The 15948-nt window shown below is 41.8% G+C and overlaps 1 pseudogene; it reads right to left on the bottom strand.

Annotated features, from left to right (window-relative positions):
- The window catches only part of LOC124039974, a 32938-nt pseudogene that overhangs the window by 9239 nt on the left and 7751 nt on the right, over positions 1 to 15948 (bottom strand).

The raw sequence follows: 15948 nt of genomic DNA, 5'->3' as shown, positions 1-15948 counted from the left end.
TGATGGAGGTGACTAAATACAACAACACACATCACAAATGTCCCCTGGATTGTATTTATGGCTGGGTTGAGGACTAACAATAATGGTAACGAAACCACTCACATTTTCTGGATCTTTCTGCAGCCACTGAAGCTGGGAAGATGCTGGATCCGGTTATGGGAGAGATCCCTGCAGGTACAGTGTTAATTATTGTTTATTTAAAATTCTGTTTAGGATAACACAACATCTAATTTCTAAGATACTGAACCAAGAGATATTATAGTACCAAGAGATATTATAGTACCAAGAGATATTATAGTATCAAGAGATATTTGGTCAATCAGCATAGGGACTTACAGCTGTATCAGGTTGGGTAACTGGTCACAGAGGGTACCTGGTAGTGATGAGATGTGTGTACCTGTGACAGCTCTGAATAGACAGAGAATTTGGTCACAGAAAGGACAGACTCAAACCACGTTTACATCCACAGTTTTTATGCGAGTAAAGTCATATTGACATTTTTTTATATCACAAGAGCTGTGATGTAAACAGGACATTTTGGTGTAATTTTATAAATCTCTACAGATCATTTCTTCTTTCGACATGGTGAGATCTTTTTATGTCTGTAAAATGAATTATGCGGGAAATGGCGGTGGACACGACTTTATGCGCAAATTTGTATATAATAGCCATCACATCAAAGTAAATTTGGAGTCAGGCAATAATATGATGTGTGGTCCTCCCACTACAACTCGGGAAACCATGCAGTTTATTAGGCTAAAGATTAAATAAGTTAGGATGAACTTGCACAGTGATGAGCTTGACGCTCCTTTCCAATAACTATTGATGGTCTTATCATTTTTTATTTTTTATTTATTGTTTTACTATTTTCAGTTTTTGTTTTCGGGGGTCTTATTCTGGTGACATGATGATCGAAGCTTGACTGCAATTTATCCATAATAATTTATTCATGTAGACTAGCCAACCCGCACTGTATCTGCGAGCTGTTAGCACACGTGCCAAGACCAGAGTTGGCACATTTGCTATTTAACGCAAAAGTTTTTGTGAGAAATGGAAATACATTTAACTTTTTTTCTTTTTTTTGGTACATTAAAACTAAAAGGGATACTTTGTGATTTTGACAAGGAGGCCCCTTGTCTGCTTCCCCAGAGTCAGATGAACTCATGGATACCATTTTTATGTCACTGTGTCCAGTATGAAATAAGTTAGAGGTAGTTTTGTAAGCCAATGCTAACTAGCATTAGCACAATTAATGGAGTCTATTGGTATCTGCTAACATGCTAGTTAACAAGTTCCTTCAAACTGCACGCAAAGACAAAAATGGTATCCACAAGTGCATCTGACCTTGTGGAAGTAGGCAAGGGCCTCATTGCCAAAATCCAGAAGTGAAAAAAGTGCATTAAGTGTGCATTACTTCATAACGCACTGGTTTTTATCCGCAACAAGTCCATTTGGTGGAAACTGCACATTTTTTATTTTATGTGGATTCTGGAATATTCACATGAAAATCTGTCTGCAATTGGATGGAAACCTAGCTAATGTGCTGAATCTGATTCATGAGAGCTGGGGTGTATTTAGGGACTTTTGAGGACTGAGACTTACAGGGTTTCCAAACGGTTTGTGCCAGTGAGGTCTGGAAACTCTGTGATATCTGTGGCTCCGTTGAGTGATCTATACAATAACAAAAAAGACGGACAAAAATGTGAAAATTACACCTGCTTAGCTTTCTTCAATTTTCATCTACTTCTTCTCAAATGAGGTAGGACAGAATGAAGAGGGATAATGGAGACTTACAGCATCCGTAGCGCTGGTAAATGCTGGAAAGCTGATTTGCCTACAAGCTGGATGGGATTGTTGTAGAAGTATCTGTTAGAGAGGAAATAGAGCGCGATTGTCCGCGGGATCAAAATGACCTCACTCATCGAATCATTGTGAATCGATCATAATGATTGATTACTTATTCACGATCAACTTTACATCAGGACGTTGACGCAAGAGCACCTACATTGTGTCGAGGGACGGGTTTCCCACGAAGGCTTCCTCTGGGACAGATCTGATGTTGTTGCTATGGAAACTCCTTGGGGACAAATATTTCAGAATTAAGATAACTGAAAATGTGATTTGTTCTATAAGTGGCAGCACTGGAGTGTAATGAGTTTCACTCACAGCTCTTTGAGGTTAGGGAGGGCTCTGATGGCCGTGGGAAACATGGCAAGGTCGTTGTAGTTCAAATCTCTGAGGGTCGAGGGAAAAAAGGAACACATTAATTATTACAGTTGTCTGCACTGATACAGTAACTTCCCTTACTCTACTTTCCTGTCAAGAATTCATGGCTGCAGTGAAGTACAGAAAGGTTCCAGACCCTCTATCTCTGTCCAGAGTTTATACCACTCATATTAGAGCCTCTTTCTCACATGAGGCTGCTTCCTGTTTGTCCAAACTAGATGCCTAGGAACCTATAGGACTATGCTAAGAACTGTCAGGTCTGGATTGGCTCCCAAGCAGAGGGTGAGGAGGATTTACAGTAGTTCACAACCTGCCTGCTCCTTCGTGGGCAGGGGACTATTGTACTGCTAAACATGATTTACACACATCAAGTACAGGGGGGGTTTCCTGGAACCATGTGAGGAACCATGTGAGGAACCATGTGAGGAACCATGTGAGGAACCATGTGAGGACATGAAGTGCCTTCAGAAAGTATTCATACCTCTTGACTTATTCCACATTTTGTTGTCTTACAGCCTGAATTTTTAATCTTTAATCTTTTTAATACCCCATAATGACACAGGGAAAACATATTTTTTGACATTTTTGCAAATGTATTGATAATGAAATATCTAATTTACATAAGTATTCACACCGCTGAGTCAATACTTTGTAGAAGCAACTTTGGCAGTGATTACAGCTGTGACTCTTTGTGGGTAAGTCTCTAAGAGCTTTCAACACCTAGATTGTGCAACATTTGCCCATTATTCTTTTAGAAATTCTACAAGCTCTGTCAAATTGATTGTTGATCATTGCAAGGCAACCATTTTCAGGTCTTGTCATAGATGTTCAAGTAGATTTAAATTAAAACTAACTCTGCCACTCAGGAACATTCACTGTCTTCTTGGTAAGCAACTCCAGTGTAGATTTGGCCTTGTGTTTTAGGATATTGTCCTGTTGAAAGGTGAATTCATCTCCCAGTGTCTGGTGGAAAGCAGACTGAAGCAAGTTTTTCTCGAGGACAATGATCACCGACCAGTCGACCACAGGGCATTCCTAGTCGATCACCAAATATGTTGAAAAGCCAACGATAAAGGCATAAAGGCTTGCGCTCCTTTTGTGTGTGTGGCGAACAGTGTTCCCATTTTGAACCATTATATTTGTCTGAAAAGACAAACCTACCCGGCAGACCGGGAGGTCTGTGGCTAAATCCAGTACGCCTACCCGGCCTACCGGGAGGTCTGTGGCTAAATCCAGTATGCCTACCCGGCCTACCGGGAGGTCTGTGGCTAAATCCAGTACGCCTACCCGGCAGACCGGGAGGTCTGTGGCTAAATCCAGTACGCCTACCCGGCAGACCGGGAGGTCTGAGGCTAAATCGAGTACGCCTACTGCACTGGCCAATTGGATAGCTCAAATCACCATGCCTACAGCGTCCACAACCCCAGCTACATCAAAATTTGATGCTGGTCTACTTGAGATTTCATAACTTTAAAAAACATTACCGACCAGAGAGACTGTCAAAGAATACAGCCGAGTGATTCTGTTTTTAAGAGTCAGTTGATGTCTAAGTATTTATTCAGCACTGCCAACACTGTTTTTATTCAACACTATTTATTACAAAACATAAAACGCGCTTCACCCTAGTTACACTCACGCTGGGGGTGCAATGAATGAGTAGCCAAGTGTATCAGTTAATTGTATTATTATTAGCAGCTCGTTGTGTCTATTTTAATATCTAGGAATATTTAACTTTCTCTGGTCATAGGAGAACAACATGAACCCCTCTCTCTGGTCAGTCTCACCAGAGGAAAGGAAGGAGAGAGCAGGGACCGTGATGGGCAGACCCTCTGCTGCTCTCTCCCTACCTCCGCTGAGACTAATGCCGTGTTCAAAACAACTGGGGACTTGGAAATCTCCGACTTCAGTGCGTTCATGACAACTGGAAACTCTGAAAAATAATTTGAAGGGTCATCCATCTCAGTCAAGTCGGAAACATGGGCATCTTTCTAGAGCGCCTACTTTCTCTACCTGAACATCACTGACATCATGACTTGATCTCGTTCAGAGTTCCCAGCTGTCATAAAAGCACCATGACCATCAGATGCAGGTACCATCAGTTCAGTAAAATAAAAAAGCAAATGATTTCAACATACAGTGGGGCAAAAAAGTATTTAGTCAACCACCAATTGTGCAAGTTCTCCCAATTAAAAAGATGAGGCCTATAATTTTTTTTATCATAGGTACACTTCAACTATGACAGACAAAATTATATATTTTTTTCCAGAAAATCACATTGTAGGATTTTTAATGAATTTATTTGAAAATTATGGTGGAAAATAAGTATTTGGACACCTACAAACAAGCAAGATTTCTGGCTCTCACAGACCTGTAACTTCTTCTCGAGAGGCTCCTCTGTCCTCCACTCGTTACCTGTATTAATGGCACCTGTTTGAACTTGTTATCAGTATAAAAGACACCTGTCCACAACCTCAAACAGTCACACTCTAAACTCCACTATGGCCAAGACCAAAGAGCTGTCAAAGGACACCATAAACAAAATTGTAGACCTGTACCAGGCTGGGAAGACTGAATCTGCAATAGGTAAGCAGCTTGGTTTGAAGAAATCAACTGTGGGAGCAATAATTAGGAAATGGAAGACATACAATTAAATGTAATGTAAATGTATACAAGACCACTGATAATCTCCCTCGATCTGGGGCTCCACGCAAGATCTCACCCCGTGGGGTCAAAATGAAATGATCACAAGAACGGTGAGCAAAAATCCCAGAACCACACGGGGGGACCTAGTGAATGACCTGCAGAAAGCTGGGACCGAAGTTACAAAGCCTACCATCAGCAAGGGCATTGAAAATGAAACGTGGCTGGGTATTTCAGCATGACAATGATCCCAAACACACCGCCCGGGCAACGAAGGAGTGGCTTCGTAAGAAGCATTTCAAGGTCCTGGAGTGGCCTAGCCAGTCTCCAGATCTCAACCCCATAGAAAATCTTTGAAGGGAGTTGAAAGTCCGTGTTGCCCAGCAACAGCCCCAAAACATCACTGATCTAGAGGAGATCTGCGTGGAGGAATGGGCCAAAATACCAGCAACAGTGTGTGAAAACATTGTGAAGAATTACAGAAAACGTTTGACCTCTGTTATTGCCAACAAAGGGTATATAACAAAGTATTGAGATCAACTTTTGTTATTGACCAAATACTTATTTTCCACCATAATTTGCAAATAAATTCATTAAAAATCCTACAATTTTTCTAATTTAGTCTGTTATAGTTGAAGTGTACCTATGATGAATTATGAAAATTACAGGCCTCTCTCATCTTTTTAAGTGGGAGAACTTGCACAATTGGTGGCTGACTAAATACTTTTTTGCCCCACTGTATGCCCAGCTCTGCCTCACAAGTGCTACACAAACTGATTTAAAAAAAAATCAAAGCACCAGTTTTAAATATAATAATGGTCTGAGAAGAAGAATGTTGTCATGTTTTGTCATTGATTATCATGTCTTGTCCCTGTGCTTCCCCTTCTATTCGTTTCCCTCTGCTGGTCTTATTAGGTTCTTTCCCTCTTTCTATCCCTCTCTCTCCCCCTCCCTCTCTCACTCTCTCGCTCTCTCTTCTCTCTATCGTTCCGTTCCTGCTCCCAGCTGTTCCTATTCCCCTAATCAATCATTTAGTCTTCCCACACCTGTTCCCGATCCTTTTCCCTGATTAGAGTCCCTATTTCTCTCCTTGTTTTCCGTTCCTGCCCTGTCGGATCCTTGTCTATAATTCACCGTGCTGTGTCTATGTATTGCCCTGTCGTGTCGTGTTTCCCTCAGATGCTGCGTGGTGAGCAGGTGTCTGAGTCTGCTAGGTTCAAGTGCCTTCCCGAGGCAACCTGCAGTTCTTGATCAAGTCTCCAGTCTGTTCTCGTCTTTACGAGTAGTATTATGCCTTTTGTTTTGTAAAGTATCTTTACTGGATTAAAAACTCTGTTTTCGCCAAGTCGCTTTTGGGTCCTCATTCACCTGCATAACAAATGTTGTCCAGTTCAGGCATATAGCCAATATACTCTGATAAAGTATTAGGCTTACTGCACAAACCATATTCCTACAAAACTGTTATATTAGGTTAATGTTACATTTTAGTCATGTTTTAAAAAATGTGGCTTGCTTTTTGACTGTTAAGGTGATCTTAACTCAGAAAAGGTTGGTGCCTGTGCTTAGCTCCATTCCGTTTCTTTTTATCCTGAAAAACTCCCCAGTCCTTAACGATTACAAGCATTCCCTTAACACGATGCCACTACCACTATGCTTGAAAATATGGAGAGTGGTTCTCAGTAATGTGTTGTGTTGGATTTGCCCCAAACATAACACTTTGTATTCAGGTCAGAAAGGTGCTTTGCCACAAGTTTTGCAGTATTACTTTAGTGCCTTGTTGCAAACAGGATGCATGTTTTGCAGTATTACTTTAGTGCCTTGTTGCAAACAGGATGCATGTTTTGCAGTATTACTTTAGTGCCTTGTTGCAAACAGGATGCATGTTTTGCAGTATTACTTTAGTGCCTTGTTGCAAACAGGATGCATGTTTTGCAGTATTACTTTAGTGCCTTGTTGCAAACAGGATGCATGTTTTGCAGTATTACTTTAGTGCCTTGTTGCAAACAGGATGCATGTTTTGCAGTATTACTTTAGTGCCTTGTTGCAAACAGGATGCATGTTTTGCAGTATTACTTTAGTGCCTTGTTGCAAACAGGATGCATGTTTTGCAGTATTACTTTAGTGCCTTGTTGCAAACAGGATGCATGTTTTGCAGTATTACTTTAGTGCCTTGTTGCAAACAGGATGCATGTTTTGCAGTATTACTTTAGTGCCTTGTTGCAAACAGGATGCATGTTTTGCAGTATTACTTTAGTGCCTTGTTGCAAACAGGATGCATGTTTTGAAGTATTACTTTAGTGCCTTGTTGCAAACAGGATGCATGTTTTGCAGTATTACTTTAGTGCCTTGTTGCAAACAGGATGCATGTTTTGCAGTATTACTTTAGTGCCTTGTTGCAAACAGGATGCATGTTTTGGAATATTTTGTTATTCTGTACAGGCTTCCTTATTTTCACTCTGTCATATAAGTTAGTATTGTGGAGTAATTACAATGTTGTTGATCCATCCTCAGTTTTCTCCTATCACAGCCAGTAACCTCTGTAACTGTTTTAAAGTCACCCTTACCTCATGGTGAAATCCCTCAACGAAGCTGTGTTTGAAATTCACTGTTCGACAGAGGCACCTTACAGATTTTTGTATGTGTTGTATGTGTGGGGTACAGAGATTAGGTAGTCATTCAAAAATCATGTTAAACACTATTATTGCAAACAGGCCATGCAACTTAAGTGACTTTTTAAGCACATTTTTACTCCTGAACTTATTTAGGCTTGCCATAACAAAGGAGATGAATGCTTATTGACGCAAGACATTTCAGCTTTTCATTTTTAATTCATTTGTCAAAATGTAAATGTAAATCATTTTAAATGCAGGCTGTAACAACAAAATGTTGAAAAAGTCAAGGGGTGTGAATACATTCTGAAGACACTGGGGGAGACAGAAATAACCACAAACAAAATATTGCAACAGAATAGCAGTCTGGGGCTCTTGTACTGTACATTAGAGTCATTATAGAGTCGGTGGTACAGTATTTACTTCAGTTGACTCATACAGGGCTCATCTCATGTGTGCACAGACCGCAAGTGGGTCTGTGTTATAAGGCTACAATAATGGGCCAATCTAGCAATATTTCAGATCTCTGCCTGACACATTTAAAGCAGACCCCCCCCCCTCCCCGCATTGTAAATACAGTAGTCAGTACTGTAAATATAGTACAAATACATATCATGTTTCAAATGTTTGTCTTTTTGATAGCAGTAACTTGTGAACTACTGCTGTATCTTCCAACATGACTCTGTTTTCTCTGGTCAGTAGTATAATGGGGGTTGTTAGTATACAGTACTGGCAGCCTGCATGTTGTTTGGCTATTACCCTGCTAACACTCAGGGAACATGTGCTGCTAGATTCAGGGTAATTGGTAGAGTGCTGCATCATGCGGCCACACACTGAGATGCACCAAATCGCTGTGATCGTGTGAACTGCAGTGGTGGCTGTCTTGTAAAAAAGGCAAATTCAGAGTTCTGTTCTGGCATGCAAATCCATAGCCTGGGTACCTGAGTGTCTAGCCTGGGTAACCCAGTGTCTAGCCTGGGTACCTGAGTGTCTAGCCTGGGTACCTCAGTGTCTAGCCTGGGTACCTCAGTGTCTAGCCTGGGTACCTCAGTGTCTAGCCTGGGTACCTGAGTGGCTAGCCTGGGTATGTGAGTGTCTAGCCTGGGTACCTGAGTGTCTAGCCGGGGTACCTGAGTGTCTAGCCTGGGTACCCCAGTGTTTAGCCTGGGTACCTCATTGTCTAGCCTGGGGGGTACGTACGTGTCTGGCCTGGGTACTTCAGTGTCTAGCCTGGGTACCTGAGTGTCTATGTGTTCAACAACAAAACGTTGGCTGAAGCAAAGAGAGACTGGCGCCCAGACTTGCAAAAACATATGATGATGTGTGTCATCTTGAATCAAATAATTAATTAGTAGGTTATTAGTTCATTAGCTTTTTATAATCTAATGTCTAATACCTGGTCATTTCTGTACTGTAAAAAATTGTGTCAATCAAGTCATAAGGTGATGAAGGTACATTTGAGGTAGAGATGAACTCACAGAGTCTCCAGGCTGAGAAGCCCATCAAAACACCTATTACCCAACGACTGGATTTGGTTGTTATGGAGATGCCTAGGAAGAGATGCAGGGAAAGATATAAAAAAAGTGTGAAGACCCAATAACGCCCTGCAGGGTTCTACACATTGGTAGAAAGGAAGTAGGTATGCGTAGGAGCAAAAGAGAGAGAAGGTAGAAAACAAAGAACATTGAAAGACGGAGAGAGCAAGGCTTCCCCTTAAACAACAAAAACAAATGATATAACAACCAACCGTTGGTCAATCCAACCATGCTACTCACAGGACCACCAGACTGGTGAGATTGGCAAAAGCGTGGTCTGGGATGTGGGTGATGCTGTTGAGGGCCAGGGTCACTGCCTGCAGGGTTGGCAGGATGGCCAGTGCATGGACGGGCACCTCCGTTAGGGTATTATCATCCAGCCACAGGTGGCGTAAGGACGCCAGGCCCCTAAAGGAGCTCTCAGGAACACTGGCAATTTGGTTGGCATCCAACCGCCTGACAGAGAGGAGGAGTGTTGCAGACAGTGTCCCATACATTAAGATCTTCCTTGAAAATACAGTAATCAATTACATTCAAAGTGCATTTTTAAGAATTCTCAAGTTATTTCTTTGGAGCGGACATTTATCTGTTCATTTAGAATAATTTCACAAACAAATTCATGCACCATCTACCTCTTCTATAAATACATGGTTTTACATGGCGCATGCATGTCCAGTACATTAATGTAAAACATTTATATTGAATGGTAGAAAATAAAGTTGTTTGGAAAACACAAAATAAATGTAGACCTTGTGCTTTAATTAATTTCTCATATTCAACAGCATCTCCAAGCTGCTTTTTATTGCAGAGAGACATCCTCGATCAGGGAGGTCTGTGCATTCTTTGGGTGCATGGTAGTAATTTCTGGTGTTGACATTCGCTGTAGGGACTTAGCTGTCTGACAAAGGGTCCTGGCACCACCACAAGCAGACAGCTTACTTGAGGTCATCCTTTGTCTGTCTGTCTAACGTGTGAACTTCAGATTGGTATGTCTAAACAACATGGATAGCTATTTACTCCAGCTAGAGCGTTCAAACACGAGCCTGATTGAGATGTGGAGGACAGAGGATCAGGTAAACATGTTTAGGGATGCCTCAGGGATCAGTGTAACAACAGTTCATTTTGTAAGAGGATAATGACGGAGTGAGTTTCGTGTGTGTGTGGGGTGGCAGGTAGCCTGGTTAAGAGCATTAGGCCAGTGACCGAAAGGTCGGTGGTTCGAATTCCCGAGCCAACGAGGTGAAAAATCTGTCAATGTGACCTTGAGCGAGACACTTAACCCTAGTCCCCCTGGAAAAGAGCATCTGCTAAAATGTATATGTGGCTATAATCCATTAGACTTTGTGGTTCTATATAATTTTGATTATAACATATTAAAGCTACTGAACTTTCAATATTAAGTCTAACTGAAGGTCGGTGTGTATGTGTGTGGCAGAGAGAAAACATTCCCACATTACCAACATTGTGCCATGTTTACAAATGACATGGACAATTACATTTGTGGCTCTCTAAGTGGCCTTAACCACAAATTTTTCCTTGAATGTTGCATTGTGTTTTCTGTCTCTGGAGAATAATACTTCCAAACAGTGAGAGCATAAACCAAACATATGAAATAAACCTGAAAATTCAGCTTAGCGTCAAATAAGGTCCTATCATCAGTGACTGTCAAAATTCCTAAATACAAGGAGCCCCTTTTTGTCAGATGGAATGACACAAAATAAGCTATTGGCGAAGGCTAAGACTGTGGACAGATGTACCAAGACTATAGAGTTAGAGGACAGACATAGGCAGCGCCCTTGAGGACAATTTTAAGTCGTCAACTGGGTGGGACATCCTATGGGTTAAGGAACGATCACATAATTCCATCCAGGTCACCAGGAGGGATCAGCCAATGAATTATACTCATGAGGAAACATTCCAGAACGGCAGGTGGTAAAAAAATGTCTTTATACCTGTTCAAACACACTCTATGTGGCAGTGTGGACCCTTTCAGTTTGTTTACCAACTCATAGAAGTAGTAGAAGAAAATGGACTACTTAGAAATGGAGATGGCCTCAATGGTGCTGCCCGTGCTCTCACAGACAATGATGCGATGTCTATCCAATGTCTATGGTAAAGACTCAATATGGAGGCATTTCTCTCCTCCTCTCCTTCCTCTATTCCCTGCTCAGCTCCTTCTCGAACTGCGCTCCCGAGGGGCATCATACAGAGAAAACTAACTGGGTCTTGAATTAGCTAGCATCATTTGCATGTGTTCAGTGGTTCAGATATACTCACAGAGACTGTAGGTTCCTCAGGTTCTCAAGAGCCTTGCTGGGAACCTGCTTTAGGTGATTGTTCTGTAGCATTCTGTTCAGAAAGACAGAAGGTATTAATTCACAAAGATGCAGGTGTTTAGGAATTGATCATGTATGTGTGAGCTAGTAAAATATGACTTACAGTGCTTTGAGATTGAAGAGGCCAGAGAAAGCCCCTTCAGGGATGTCTGTTAGGTAGTTTCCTGCTAGTCGTCTGCAGGGTGAGAAGCAGACAAAAGATACAAATGATGATATGGTTGTGTGAAATACACGTGCACACATACTCATACTGTTACTACATTACAGATGATTATTTATTAACAACTAAACTTCCACTGATTCCCCCGGCACCAGTTTATTTCATTAATAAGCCAACCAGGCACCAAAACTGTAACCTGAGCCTGTTGTTGCTGAATTTCAATAATATATGCCATTTAGCAGACGCTTTTATCCAAAGCGACTTACAGTCATGTGTTCAACAGCTCCAACAGAAAGCTGTTTCTGACTCCCTTTCAACAGCTCCAACAGAAAGCTGTTTCATACATGGGCAAGTATAGAGAATGGAGTCTAATGTTAACATCATTACTGCTTCTGAATCCCGGTCCATTCTGATAGCACATCTATCGAGCCACATTGATTCGTCTGTTTTGTGTTTGTCTCTTACCCCATATTTACTGTCTGATTCAAACTACACTCAGCAGTGAGCAAACACTAACTCTGGGTTCTTTACTTGGGGATTTATTACAGACAATTTGGGGACCAGTGTAATACTCTTCAGCAGTCAGCATCAGACCAGAGACATTTTCCAACAGAGAAATCTAATCTCCAGGAAGGACAAAGCTTAAACTCTCAAACTCCTACTAAAGAGGGTTGCCATCTGTCCTAGACTAATACTCACAGCTCTTGGAGGAAGTGTAGGTTGGAGAGGGCTCTGTTGGGCAGCAGGGTGAGGTTGTTCATACTCAGATCACTGATGGAGGAACACAGAACAGTAACAGTTTGTTACACAGTAGCAGTGTGTTAGCATGACATGGGTGTGTTAGTGCCACAACTGGGCTCTCCAGCTGTCCATTCCACACATAGTAAAAGCCATCATACTTCCTGACTGATATGGGGGGAGACATACAGAAAACATTAGGACACGCCACCATATACATCATTCTCAAAACTCTTATTGATGAAAGATTCTTGATCTGAAATTCAACACCACTTTTGAGATGTGTAATTAAAAAATATATATATATATTTGATACAGTGCATTCGGAAAGTATTCAAAAACCTTTTCCACATTCTGTTACGTTACAGACGTATTCTAAGATTGATTTTTTTAAACATTCTCATCAATCTACACACAATACCCCATAATGACAAACCGAAAACAGGTTGAGAAATTTTAGCAAGTGAATAAAAAATAAAAAACATCCTGTTTCCATTGAGCATCCTTGAGATGTTTCTACAACTTGATTGGAGTCCATCTGTAGTAAATTCAATTGACTGGACATGAACATACCTGTCTATGTAAGTTACCACATTTGACCAAGCCATGACGTCGAAGGAATTGTCTGTAGAGCTCCGAGACAGGATTGTGTCGAAGCACAGATCTGGGGAATGGTACCAAAACAATTCTGCAGCATTGAAGGTCCCCAAGAACACAGTGGCCTCCATCATTCTTTAATGGAAGGAGTTTGTATCCACCAAGACTCTTCCTAGAGCTGGCCGCCTGGCCAAACTGAGCAATCGGGGGAGAAGGGCAATGGTCAGGGACGGGACCAAGAACCCGATGACAGAGCTCCAGAGTTCCTCTGTGGAGATGGGAGAACCATCCAGAAGGACAACCATCTCTGCAGCACTCCACCAATTAGGCCTTTTTGTTAGAATGACCAGATGGAAGCCACTCTTCAGTTAAAGGCACAAGGACTCTCAGACCATGAGAAACAAGATTCTCTGGTCTGATGAAACCAAGATTGAACTTGTAAGATAAATTGTAATTCCATATGAGAAAGGTTGCCGACTCCTGTAGCCTATTACTGTCAACTTCAGGAGAGTAATGGCAGAATCTGCGAAAGCCAGCCTCGGTGGTAGGAGAGTAGTTGGGTCAAGTTCCGTTCTTTTTCTTCTGGTTTTCTAGATCTCTAGCGCCCTCTTGAGGCATTTGTCTTACTTCATCAAACCCTAAGCTTTAAGCATCAGACAAGCTCAATGCATATAGTTGATTTTATTAAAACACATAGGGTGTGTCTATATATGGTAAAATTCATGTCTAAACATTTCGGCCAATTGACTGGTAAAAAGAACAAACAACTTTTGGTCGACCAAGATTGTTTTTAGTAGGGGCCAGCCCTAGGCTGAGTACTTTGTTTTGGGTCCCTTTGGCTGTCAGGCCTTGCAAGCTTGGGACCTTGATCAGTGACCCTGACCTCTAAAGACAATTTGCACAGTGTCCTCTCATGTATTTCATGGAATAATTTGGTCAATATCTGGTATGAATTGGTCATAAAATGTGATATTTCCATGGTGTATTTAAGGAACGAGCTCTAGAAATTGGGACCACTTAGGAAAATAGTAGATACTGCAGAGGAATGCCAGCAGAAAGAAAGTTCTCTGTTCAATTCCTTGTATTATAATGTGTTGTAATAAAACACTGCAACACCAGTGGAGTGGTCTTTGGAAGTTACAGTCCAGCAGGCATATACTATCTCTAAAGATTTGGACATGGGGATGAGGGCTGACAGTGTCTGTGTAAAGATTTAAGGAGGGATTTGTCCCCCTTTTCTAGATAAAGGATGGACGATGTTGATGAGGCGTTGATTCTGTGTGGAGTCCTTAACATTTCACAAGTAAGACCCTCTGACATTAACAAGGGTGTCATGGTACACAGCATGCTACTACAGTACCACTGTGTCCCTGTTAACCCCTTCCTCCCAAGGGTGTCATGGTACACAGCATGCTACTACAGTACCACTGTGTCCCTGTTAACCCCTTCCTCCCAAGGGTGTCATGGTACAACGCATGCTACTACAGTACCACTGTGTCCCTGTTAACCCCTTCCTCCCAAGGGTGTCATGGTACACAGCATGCTACTACAGTACCACTGTGTCCCTGTTAACCCCTTCCTCCCAAGGGTGTCATGGTACACAGCATGCTACTACAGTACCACTGTGTCCCTGTTAACCCCTTCCTCCCAAGGGTGTCATGGTACACAGCATGCTACTACAGTACCACTGTGTCCCTGTTAACCCCTTCCTCCCAAGGGTGTCATGGTACACAGCATGCTACTACAGTACCACTGTGTCCCTGTTAACCCCTTCCTCCCAAGGGTGTCATGGTACACAGCATGCTACTACAGTACCACTGTGTCCCTGTTAACCCCTTCCTCCCAAGGGTGTCATGATACACAGCATGCTACTACAGTACCACTGTGTCCCTGTTAACCCCTTCCTCCCAAGGGTGTCATGGTACACAGCATGCTACTACAGTACCACTGTGTCCCTGTTAACCCCTTCCTCCCTAGACAGTTGTAATGTTTTAGACTTCTCAAATCTGGAACCTAACTTTTAGAACTACAATGTATCTCTTTTCGAGCTTTTTCAAATAGTCGCAAGTCTAAAACACATAAACCCAGAATGTGCTTTAAATGTACTATCCTGCATGCGCACATTCAAAAAACAGAACGCTAACATAATGAGCCAGTACCCCAGTACACTTATGGTCTGGGTCCAGAGAGGATGGATCGATTTAGATAGGCTGTCACAGATAGAGATAATCTGTCTGCTTTAGGCACTGCCGTACATGTAATGTTGTACTGTGTGATGTTAAGAAGCCAAGGTATCTGTAAAAATGTACATCAAATACCAATAATCTATACAGGTCTGAACTGAAAGAATGTAATTCTTCAATCTTAAACTTGATGGCGTATCATTTGTATAAATTGAACTACTGTACATCAAAATGGTTGGATGTGCACTGGAGGAACATTGCATTAGTGCTGCTAAGGGTGAAATGTGGGAAGCAGGCAACATGACTGACAAAATCATTCTGTTTGCAGGATTTTAGTGGTGACAGAGAGGCATGTGGCGGATGATGTCTTTCCCTTTTTGCTCTCTCTCTCCCATTTTCTCTCTCTTTTGCTCTCCCCCTCTCTTTCTTTCTTTCCTCTCAATTGTTATCTCCCCCTCTTTCTTTCTCTCTCTTCTCTCTCCACATAGTTCCCTCTGGTCCCTAACAAAGACCCCCTTTTCCTTAAACTTTCAGTTAACCATCTGCTATGTTGTACGTATGTCAGGAATCCATAGCATTTTCTATGAAAATGCCCCAGTTCCTGCATGGCTGTCTCCAGCAGGGAATGGGTTAATGAGCTGTCCTTTTTCATCCCTTTATTATGGACAAGCACAGTATGTATGAAGCAGCACGTACAGATCAGCATGTGTGTATTTACACACACACACCAGTGGCGACCCGTAATATATATAAACTCATCAAAAAAAGAAACATCCCTTTTTCAGGACCCTGTCTTTCAAATATAAGTTGTACAAATCCAAATAACTTCACAGATCTTCATTGTAAAGGTTTTAAACACTGTTTCTCATGCTTGTTCAATGAACCATAAACAATTAATGAACAGGCACCTGTGGAACGGTCGTT

This window comes from Oncorhynchus gorbuscha, linkage group LG01 (assembly GCF_021184085.1).
Source record: "Oncorhynchus gorbuscha isolate QuinsamMale2020 ecotype Even-year linkage group LG01, OgorEven_v1.0, whole genome shotgun sequence".
Lineage (NCBI taxonomy): Eukaryota > Metazoa > Chordata > Actinopteri > Salmoniformes > Salmonidae > Oncorhynchus > Oncorhynchus gorbuscha.
Note: the sequence above shows the minus strand (reverse complement) of the source record. Positions and strands in the feature narration are given on the sequence as shown.